The sequence below is a fragment of the Sander lucioperca genome, chromosome 3 (genome assembly GCF_008315115.2).
Source record: "Sander lucioperca isolate FBNREF2018 chromosome 3, SLUC_FBN_1.2, whole genome shotgun sequence".
Lineage (NCBI taxonomy): Eukaryota > Metazoa > Chordata > Actinopteri > Perciformes > Percidae > Sander > Sander lucioperca.
The window spans coordinates 7,567,478-7,578,867 of NC_050175.1; the positions used below are offsets into that span (position 1 = coordinate 7,567,478).

General features: G+C 40.6%; 1 protein-coding gene across 3 annotated transcripts in view; it reads left to right on the plus strand.

The window, feature by feature from the left end:
* mpped2a (metallophosphoesterase domain containing 2a) overlaps nucleotides 1-11,390 on the plus strand; it is a 72,264-nt gene that overhangs the window by 3,870 nt on the left and 57,004 nt on the right. The window lies entirely within an intron of this gene.

Here is an 11,390-nt window from a genome sequence, read left to right on the forward strand (position 1 = left end):
CTGAGCGTGTTGTGTAAAAAGTTAAGCTGCAGCAGGGACAGTAAGAGATTGAAGGAGAGCACCAGAGTGTTCCCTGTGTGGGGTTTTTATTGTCCTGATGGTGGATTTGTTTGTCAATTTCGGCTGTTTTTGTGTTAGACTTTTTGGAGAAAAGCCGACACATTCCTTCTGCCTTTTTCAATTTGCTTTTTGGCATTTTCTACAGTACAGTTGCAGCAAATAAGGAAAAATGAAATATCTGGCCAAAATAGTTAAATATGGAACATGTTGGCGATTTTACGCTTCAAAACGCGACGTTAATTCAAGTTTTTGAAAGTCACACACCGAACTGGCGTTAATGTGAAAAAATGAAGCCCATATCAGTTATGTAAATACAAGTCATGACATATAATTAAATTGTTGCGGGTAAAAACAAAGCTTAAGGCTTATTTTCATTGTTGTCCACACATTGTCAAATCAGGTTAAAAAAGATGGACTTATGATTGAGTGTTTATACAACCATTTCTTCACCACAAGCCAGAAAACAGCAGCAGTTTGTAAAAATATATTTTTTTTTCCCCCGAACCGCTAAATCTTAAAGGAGTAATCTTCGTTTAGCTACTACTTGTCTAATCTACTGGCATCTCTAATCAGACTGAAGTTAAAGTGAACAGAATCATAAGTGGAGTTCTCTTGTTAAATCGACACGAATGACCATCACATTGGAGACACTGTCTGTCTGACTGTCACAAGTCTTTCGTCCTGGACGGCGGTCAGGCGGTCATGTTGCACGTGTGCTGAGAACACGTTAACGTTGAGGTGGAAATAAAGTGGCGTCTGTTGGCGGGGGCTGACGCTCGGAACAGGAGTCCATGTTACACGATGTGCGAGACACAGCGCTCGGGCAGATGCGTAAACATCGTAAAGAAGACATTTTTAGACAACCGTCGGATAGATTTGAGCTGGAGGAAGATTTGGGTCGCAGTGTAGCAGACTGAAGGGCTGAAAAGTCAGCCAGCCACACTCGCACTCTGGGAAGCATCAACATCTGGCAAACATGACTTTTGTTTTGTTTACCTCAAACACTCAGATTCCCACAACTCTGTCTGGATAATCATGTTCATGTAAACAGGATTATTTTGGGGAGCTGGTCAAATTATGGAATCGTGTAAACAGCTGAATGGGACTCTTACCTTCGTCCCGGTGTTGGCAGTGTTCACATTATTGTGCCTGCCACTGTGTTGTTGTGGGATTCCTCAGCTGTGAGCAGGCCTGCCAGCACAGCGAGTGCAGTGCCTCTGATGTGGAAAAGGAGACGAGGTCACCTCGCAGTTTGTGTTACGTCACACTCCATTTTAATGGATGACAAAGATGGCAATAAATCAGGCCAAATGCTTCAATATGAATCAAGGTTAAAACATGGCAGACAGCACAGGATTCACCAACCAGATTCTAGTTTGATGTTTGAAGAGGCTCCCTCAATTCTTCCTTTTCAACACGGCAAATCATAGATAGTACAAACAATATTTTCCCGGCTCTAAAACATTTTACCTCCTGCAAGGTTCCATTGTTCCTAAAATGTCACTGCTTATTTTTGGATTTATTGTTATTTTATGCTTCTATGATTGACAGATTTAGTTTTCAGTTCCCTGGAAAGTCTTCGTTAGGTTCATCTCAGCCTTTTATTTCACGGTGTTGCACCAGTTGACCTTAAGCGTTGTTCATTAGGAGAAGCAGCAGCAGAGAAATCTTCCATGAAAACCTATTTGTAGGAAAATAGAGGAACAAGCAAAGTGGGAAAAGAATAGATCTGCCTGATGTTTGAGAGGAAAGTTTCTAAAAGTAGATGATCATCTGTCATCTGGAGACAGCTTAGTTATATTTCAGGCAACGACAAACAAGAGCAGATTGGGGATGATATTGTATAAAAAAATACAGTTTTTTATTAGGTGTGTTAAGAGTCCGACAACACGATCTTCTAGCTTCTGCTGCTCTGAGAAACACAGCAATGAAAAATGACACAGTGACAGTGTGTTTAAGGTGCAAACTTGGACGAAATAATCACAACGTTTATCTAAATATCGGTAAAATCCCTTTTTTTTTTGCCCATATTGTGCAGCCCTGCTTTTTCCCCATTTTCACTGTGGTAGTTTTTGGAGGTGAAGCCCCTGTTAGGAAGGGGATGTGTTGAAGCCATGGGGCCTCTCAGCAGATATGTGTTTGGATAAATACATTAGGCTGTTTCCTGGCTTCCACAGAGCCTGCAGTGTTTTACCCTGCCATTCTTAAACTCAGACTGGGAACCCCAGGATCTCACACACACACACACGCACACACACACACACACACACACACACACACACACACACACACACACACACACACTCCTATATGCCCATCCCCCCCGCTATGTTTAAGTGCTGATAGAATACACGTTCTGTTCTGGGAAAGTAAAGGCTTGTTTAGATTTGAGAGATAATGATCCGACTTGCTTGGGGGTTCTCGCTCACTGCATCCACAGTATTTGGACATAAATAAAGTTGTTGCTTCTCTGACAGCAAAGAGAGAGAAAAAATAATCTCAAGTGAGGGGGTTGCCTGCCATTTGAAATACAATCCCTGCTCTAATGTCTCCCCCCCCAGACCGAATATTTAGATTTCTGTGATGGAGTACAGCAGCGCCTTTTGTGTGGTGCGGAAGGTATCGCTCTCTGAACCGCATATGACAACATGCACGTAGAGCATTATCACACTCAGACTGACAAACACACAAACAGTGGTAGTCACAAACTAATGCTCAGGAACGTGACCCTGAAGTCAAAGTGGGCTTTTTTCGGCGCATGGGACGTCTCTCTCTCTGTCTGTAAGTGAGCGAAAACTCTGTCCAGCCCTGTTTGTGTCTGGTTTATTTTTCTGTGCCGTCTGTGTATGTTTTTTTTTTTTTTTCCTCGGCCCCCTCATCGTCGTCTAGTGAAATGAAATGCTCAGCAACTTGGAACATATGCTTCGAGTTGGGACACTAATGGCTTCAAATCCAATTTGAGCAGGATCCGGGCCAGACTGCGGGAAGGCCCGACACACAGACGCAGACAGACAAACTGACAAGAGAGTTGAAACTAAAAGGACTCTAGACTGGAGATCTGGGGATTGTTTCAAGGTTTTTGTGAGCCCTTTAAATAGTCTGAAAAGGTCTTGAATTTAAGGAATAAAAAAGTCTTAAAATGTCTCACGTTATTGGACTCCAGGAAAAGGTTAGCAGCAAATGATTTAAAATATTGTTGTTTTTTTTTGCATGGTTGAAGAATTTCCCCTTAGAATGAAATTCTAGTTAGTCTGCAAATAATGATTATTTTCATCATCAGTTACTCTGTCCATTGTTTTTTCAGTTGATACTTTGAAATGCGTCCATCATAATTTCTTACAGCCCAAGCCAACATCTTTAAACTCCGAAAACCGATAGAAAAGCAGCCTCACATTTGAGAAGCTAGAAATAACAAATGTGCACTTTTGTTGATAAATGTCAATTAATCAATTTTCAAAACGAACTGGGTTGTTAAGCATACATCTTAGTAAATAAACAAGTTATTAGTTGAGCATTTAAGCCGTTTAGCCTGCTAAGATGAAATATTGTTCAAAGTGTGTGGGAGAACTTGGACATACCGTAGTAGTGTCTTAAACACAAGGAAATGGCTGCAAACCCTAACCACTACTAAATAACATGGATGCACCACATTAGATTGTGCAGGGAGGATGTCGTTTGTGGTTGATCTTCATCGCAGATGTGTTGGAATTTCTAACTCGATGACTTAACTGCATTACGCCATTAACGCCTTGAGAGTGTTAATTTTTTTTTTAATTCCCACCTGATGTGCGCACCATGCAAGCCAAGAAAACTGTCAGTGGTGCTGCCAGGGTCAGTGATGGGAGATGGGAGGTTTATTCTGATTCAACAATGCTGTTTATCTTAGCTTTCCATAGAGGAGGATGGGGACAGTTACATTGCTAAATATGTATCAAAGGGGAATTTTTCTTTCGTGATCACAAAATCCCCTTTAAACAGGGTTTACTGATTACTGGAGTGTGTTTACCTGTGTGGGCTCAGCATGCTGGGACCAGTGACGGTGCCTAGGAGAGAGCAACCTGGTCCGCCAGGTTTCTACAAAACTCTTTTTTTTTTCCCCCAACAAAATAAGCCAAATTTCTCAAATGCATCTGTGTTTAATTTTGTCGTAACCTAAATCAACTGCATAAGTTTGCCTAGATGAAATGCAATACAATTAGCAAAAATTATCATTTCAATCTGATTTAAAATAATGACTTAAAAACACTAAGAATCTTTTCATACTTGACAGTTGGTGATATTCTGTGTTACAGGACTTATCCTGCACAAGGCTCTGATTTTAGAGGAAATAAAGAAAATTATATTAATGAAGAATTAGCTGCATTGACCCAAAATGGGAGACTGGCAACGTTGCCCAAAGTACTGTTGTGGTTACCTGATCTAGAACGGTATAAAAACTGTTGACTGGAACAATATGGACACTTAGCAGCCAATCAGAGTATTTTTCTGTGTCACAGACACATCACTTGTAAACACAGAGTAGATGCTGCATCCTTTTTTCCTTTTTTTACGGCAGTTATTTACTCTATATCAAACCTCATTTACTCAAGACACCTGGGATCGATAAATTAATTTTAATGCTGGAAAATGGAAATTCTTTAAACCACCTCACAAATGCTTGGAAAAATAGATTCCATATTTAACAAACTCCTCCAGATGCCTCGTTAATTATTCCCACCCTCTGAATGATTGAGGAGCTCGTAAGTATGAATCATTTAATGACGCTGCTGCCAGCATCTATACACGTGGATATTCTGACACAAGCTAGTGAGGAAACAGCACCAGAAGAACACGGCCTTCACACATTTATTTTAACACCATCCTAGTTTTTATTAAAGAACTTGAGTTTTTTTTTTTTAATGTGGCGTATTTTCTTTTCTTAGTATGGTGGAAGAGCGCTGTAAATGTGGTCGAGGAAATTGTTTGATTTATTTTAATTTTTTTATAGGATGTGTTTCTGCACAGTGAGAGCAGCAGCCTCAGTTTCACAGCTGATGCTGTTATATATGCGCACACTAAAAATCAACATTTCTTTTTTTTGTGATCTCTCCATTAATGAGTTTGTGTATTGGAAGGAGGGAGGATACTCAGCACGGGGATTTACGTGACGGAGAAAGCCGGTCGAGGTGCTCAGATGATAATTAAACAGGACATTTCCATCTCTGTGTCGGTAATAGTAGCTGGACTGTCCAAGAAGGGACCCTTTGCCTTGTATCGTGATAAGATTAGCCTTCATTGCCTCCCTTAGGAGAAATGTGTCTTCTGAAAGAACAAAGGTGACATAGCAGCACACAGCTGTATATATCCGTATACATGAACAATCAAACTACAGTTAACATTCAGTAACACACACAGATCTATATTCACCTGAACATACACAACATGATATTGCATGATGCCCCCCCCCCCCTCCCCCTTCCCCCAATGATAGCCATAATGTTTGAATATTGCAAACAAGTTAGACCTTGTTTACTTCAGCAGCGGGGGATGCTTTGAAGATGGAAATATTCACATCATTGTGTGACTATCAAACATAAATGTAGACAGTTCAAAACTCCCCATGTTGTCTAATTTACCATTGAAAACATCAGAAGTGTCAGTTTTTTCACCCTCTCCTCCTATAATAGGCATTAGATAGAAATAAAAACTAAATGTTCCTTCTTTTCAAGTGGATCAGGGTATGCTTCATGTTTTTCTGTTAGAGTTCTGCTTTAGGTGAAGCAGTCGTATGCTGTTTTTCTACTCATTTCACTTGTGTTCTCGTTTTGCTAAATATTGTCCTCACAACTATAAATAACTTATTTGTCTTGGTTTCGAGGAACCTAACTATTGAGGGGATTGTTACTGCTTCACGGTAATTGTTACAATACAGATATTTTATTAGTTGGTGGTGCAGCTGAAGGTAAACTCCATCCATCGTCTGTTCTTGTTTGTGGTCGTCTGGAAAAAGTGTCTCCAGATGACAGAAGGATGATGATCCACTTCTAGGAACTAAAACATGTTCAGGATTTTGTTCTCTAAACTTTTGTGTGATCGTTTTTTTTTTTTTTTTTTTCTGTGTTTGTTGCTCTGATTTTCCACAGGTACTTTGTGTGAAGTTTGATTGGGTTACATGGTTCTGATTGGTCATTTGTAATGTAAACACTTGTTCTTTTAGCCTGGTTCCGGATTCAAAAACAACTGTTTGTCCAGAGAGGGAACGTTGACTCTGAAGTCAGATTACTGCCACCAAAACACACGTTTCTTTCCGGACAAATTATTGGTTGTAGACATTAACATGAGAGGGTGTAATTATTTATGAAGTATTGATTTAAATGTGGATGGTAGTAGACCAAGTAGAAAGAGAGAAGTTATCTCAGGGATGTGTAAAATCTTAATTTGTTATATTCAGTAGGTTTTGTTTGACATCAGAAGAATCTGGAAAATCATTGAACTTCAAACAGACCAATCAAAAGCAGAGCTGAGCTCAGAAAAAAAGATCATCCTGACTGTTATCCGATACAGTACTGGAAAAAAAACTGAAAACGCAACTCATGCGTTTGTGGCAAAATCATGTTTTTAGGAGGTCAGTCAGCCTTTCAGGTGGGATTCAGGCAATGCCATCTTCCTGATCCAGTGCCAGAATGGATGTGGATGAGATAGATGGGCTATACAGGTTGTCATAGGTCGACTTACAGAAATAATAACTCTTAAATCGACATGTTTCTTTGATGAACATAACGAATATTAAGTTAACCTAGCAACTGCTAACGTGTGGACTGAAAATGACATTGTTGGGCCGCATATGTCAGACCCTTCTGAGAAGAGAACAACCCCCTTTCCCCTTTCATAACAGAAACGACTAACATGAACACAATGTCAGACTGAATAATCAAGTGAAAACCAAATTGATGTACCGCTATAGGACTTTTCGGGAATTGAAAATTACTCTGTGGCACGAAAATCTGATTATTAATCAACGGTGAGAGTTTCCAATTAACGGTGCAGCCTCATGTTTACTTCTCAATTCGCCATCCATTGTGCTGTTTTCCTCCCAAACAGTTTGTGGAGGAGCAGCAGCCAGGCTTCAGCTCTCCTGGAAACAAAGAGCCAGTCCGGTTTTGTGGCCTTTTTGTTTCTGTCTGCCTGCCGCTGCTCGCCGGCAGGAGTGGAGGGGCTTTTGTAACTGGAGAACCCTTGATTAAGTTCCCTCTCCACCCCTGACCTGCTGCTGGAGCCCGGTGGGACGGTGCTGGTGGTGGAGATGATGAAGGTGGTGGTGGGTGGGGGGGGGGGGGGTTTAAGTGACAGTTGACATAGGACAGGTCTGCTGTTTTTTGAGATTGAAGCCCTTTTGATGTTTTTTGAGATTTTGGCCTGCTAGGCCCCAGAGCCTGGCATCGCAGGGCACGATCTCCTGATGATGTCACTTCCCTCTTGACATGAAATGGAGGCAAAGCTGCCAGAGCCTGCAACTTCTCAACGTGACAAGTCCTCCATTTATGCAGCTTAAAATGTGTTTAGTTTTCTTTTACCGGTAATCAGTGTTTTGTTTATAATACACGTGACTCATTTAAACCGTCATTTTATTTTCTCACAGAACACTTCATAGAAGCTTGAACACAAGACACGCTTTCTTTTTTCTGTAAGGTGTTTTTAAGGGTTAGGTGGGTAGGGTAAGGTGAAATTGACGAATGCATCCTGTCATTCAGAAATGGAGGAGTTGTTGTCGTTCTTGGGATGGGATCACTTCAATCTTCTGTTTTAACAGAAGCAGCATCTTGATGCTTTAATTGGTGGGTGTTACACTCACATTGAATCGTTTGTTTGTTTTGTACAGGCGTTACTGTCGGGTATGTGCAGCATCCAATTCTACACAAGTAGTATGATGCAGGTATTTGTGTTTGTTACACACGGGCGATTTACATTTTCAACATTACTAATGATCATTGTACTGCGTGATGGGCTGTGTGCAAAGTTTACTTTTTAGGTATAAAAACATGCTTTTTTACAAACCATTTCTTTCATTTAACAAAAGCCTCAGATTTTGTTCTAACACAAGCAGCTGTACAAGAAGTGAAAAAAAATAATAAATCTGACCAGACAGTAATTGCTAGCTGAACCCTAGTATTGAGGTTCAAGGTACCCAATTCTAGTTATGTATCTTCTAAAGGCACAATTATTTGATGGGGTTTGAAGTCCCTAACTGGATCTTTACATAAGCTGAGTATACCTGGTTACTGAAAAGAGCGACATAAACCATTTGAATGCTATCTTACAAAACATAGATTGAAAAGTGATAATTTGCCTGACACGGTGCTGTAAAGTGAAGCTGGCATGTTTTCTATTTGTACTCTCTGCTGTGAGCCGTGATGTCTGTCCAAACTACTTCACTAGTTTATTCTCCCAGCAGTCTGCTGGTTGGCGTTTGGCCCCGGGGGCCACGTCGTGCCCGTCTCCTTAGCCTTCCTCCCATCAGCCCTGCAGCCAGGCGGACTGTCAGCAGCACAATTAAGGGCTGTGCCGTAATGAAAGGGGCATTAGCAGAAGCAATTTATTTCGCAGTGCAGTGCCGGAAGGTTTCTGCGGTGCTGATATTCCAACGCAGGCTTTGTGTGCCATGCTCGCCCATTATGGGAAGGATGAGGAGGACTCAGCCGGCTTGAACAAATGGAGTAAAAGGGGAGGGAGGCGGGGTGGGCATTAAGGCAAAAGGCCATCATTCACCATTCTTTAAAATCAATTCTCATTTGAATATATTTTACAGTGCAGTCATGCTCATTTTTTACCCCTCCTCTCTCGTGAATTATAATCATTCCGCATCTACGTTCCGTTTGTGCTTTAGCCTCCTTTTTTCCTGTTGGGTTTTCATGTTTGCTTGTTTCTCTCTACCACCTTTGCCTTTTTCTTCGCTCCCTTGAGCTCCACCACCACCCCCTCTCCGTTATTCCTGTGTTCATTTTGTTCCTCTGAAGTTTATTGAATTAGCGCAGACAGCTGAAATGCAGAAGATAAGAGAGGCGCTCTCTCTGCTCCTCGAAGAAAGTGTGTGTGTGTGTGTGTGTACAGGAGGGGGAGGGGAACTGATGCAGAGGTTATAGACAGAAGAAATGGGGAGCACTGTGTTTTGATGTTTCTCCTGAAAGAGCGATAAAGACAGTGTGAGCTCAGTGGAAGAGCAGTGACTTATTGGTCTCCAATTTAACTGTGATTATCTTTTAAAACTTACTATTAATGCAGCATAGGGGACACACAAGCATCAAATATTCTCTGACAGTCTTTGTTGTGAAGTTACAGAGGACCATTTACAGTCTGCTGTGATTTAAGGTCTGATCATAGAAACTGTTTAGTCTAGAAATGGTCTTACTTCTGTCAGCACATCTTGCTCAGTTCAGTCGGAGAGATTTAAGTCACAATAAAAGCAACTCTAACGTTTGTAACTGGTTCTCTGTATAATAATATTTTGCACTGACTTTTAAACAGCTGAAAAGTACAAATTCTCTTCATTTTATATCAGTTTGATTTAGTTTTATTTCCTGAAAATCATTAGGGGCTGCAACAAATATTTTTTTCATTATGGATTTATCTGTCATGTCAAAAATAGTGAAAAATGCTCATATATAAATAACAAAGAATCTGCAATTATTCACACTTGAGCAACTGGAGGAATGCCTTTTCATCAATTATTGTTAAATGTTCTGTTAATCAACTAATTGATTAATTGACAATCATATATTTGATTAATTGACCAATCGCTTCTTGCATTAAAAACATTTTTTTAGTGGTAACATAATACGACCAGAAGCGAGTTCACTGATTCTGTTTGATTTAAACGTTTGTCAAATTCAGGAAGCAATTTGTCATAGAAATTTGGTTTGATATGTGCTATCAAAATATCTAATTGCGATTATGTTGACTGATATTGCGATTGCGATATGATTCACGATATTGGAGGGAATGATAATTTTTTATCATTCTCAGTTTCATTGAAAATTATTAACCATTGAAAGAAATTAAAATTATTTATAGTGTGATTTTTGCAAGAATCTGTACCAAAAAGAACTGTCCTTCCAGAAAGAGTTTTTTTGTGATTGTTGCGGGCAAAAATCCTTGATTATGTGGCACGTTTTCTTAAAAAATGCGATGGAATATGCGGGATATTTATGCAATTTTATGCGATGAAAATGCGGGAACTTGCAAAAACGGCGGTTTCATCATGGCTTCATCGCGGGGTTTGCAGCTTTTCGATGATGTTCACGTCGCGTAATTACGTCACTTCATAACGTTCCCATGGCAACGGGAAAATGGCTGCTCTTGTGTGAAGTAAACGCAACATTTTTCAACTTTCTGCTAAAATATATGTGACTTTTTTACAACGAAAATGCGGGGATTGTGAAATCATGCAAGCCCCGCATATTTTGCACGGAAATCGGCAGTTTATGCAGTGAAAGTGCGGCGTATTTGTAAAAATGCGGCCCCCGCATAAATATGCGGACTTTGGCTGATTATGCATTGAATTATGCAATCGAATAATCGCGTTTTTCTGGAGGGACTGAAACAAAGAGGATACGATTTATAGGCCGGGACATCTCTGCAGCACCACAACATTTAATTCAGAATGGCTTGACACATATTTTGCCTTTTAACAAATATTGCGCCCCCCCTGCGATACGAATATTGCGCTAGTCCATATTGCGATTTCGATATGATTAATTCTGCAGCCCTAGTTTGCTCATGATTTTATTTTTCATGATCTGCAGCTCTCATCCAGTCAGACCGTTGCAGAGTGCAGCGTATATGTAGTTTAAACAAATATTAAATGTGATCAGTTGGCATTTATTGCAAAATGAACAGGAATGCATGATGATGGTGGTGGTGGTGGTGTGTGAATTTGTCAATTTTCGATGAGTGAATGCTGTTGTTATATTGCAGTTGCACACACATACAAAAAACCACAGCCTGTAGAGTCGAGTTGATTGGAGCTGTGTCTTCCTGATACCCTTTGAACCAGTGAGTGTACAAGTTTTGATCCTGTTTGTCATGTAAGAACGGGTCAGCTTCAGTTGATTAGCAGTCTATTTCCACATTTCACCTTTGACCCTCGGAGGTTTTAGGCGGCTGTGTCCCCCGCTGGGGGGCTTTTTATTGATGAGAACTCATTAGCAGGACGGCTCCATTAACAATGAAGGAACAGGAAGGAGAGAGGAGGAGCTGGAGGCTAATCCTTCGGCAGCAGGTGGCGGCAGGTATAAAACGGACAGTGGGGCGGACTGTGATTGACATGTGTTTCTGTCTGAGACAAGTGGGCAGCT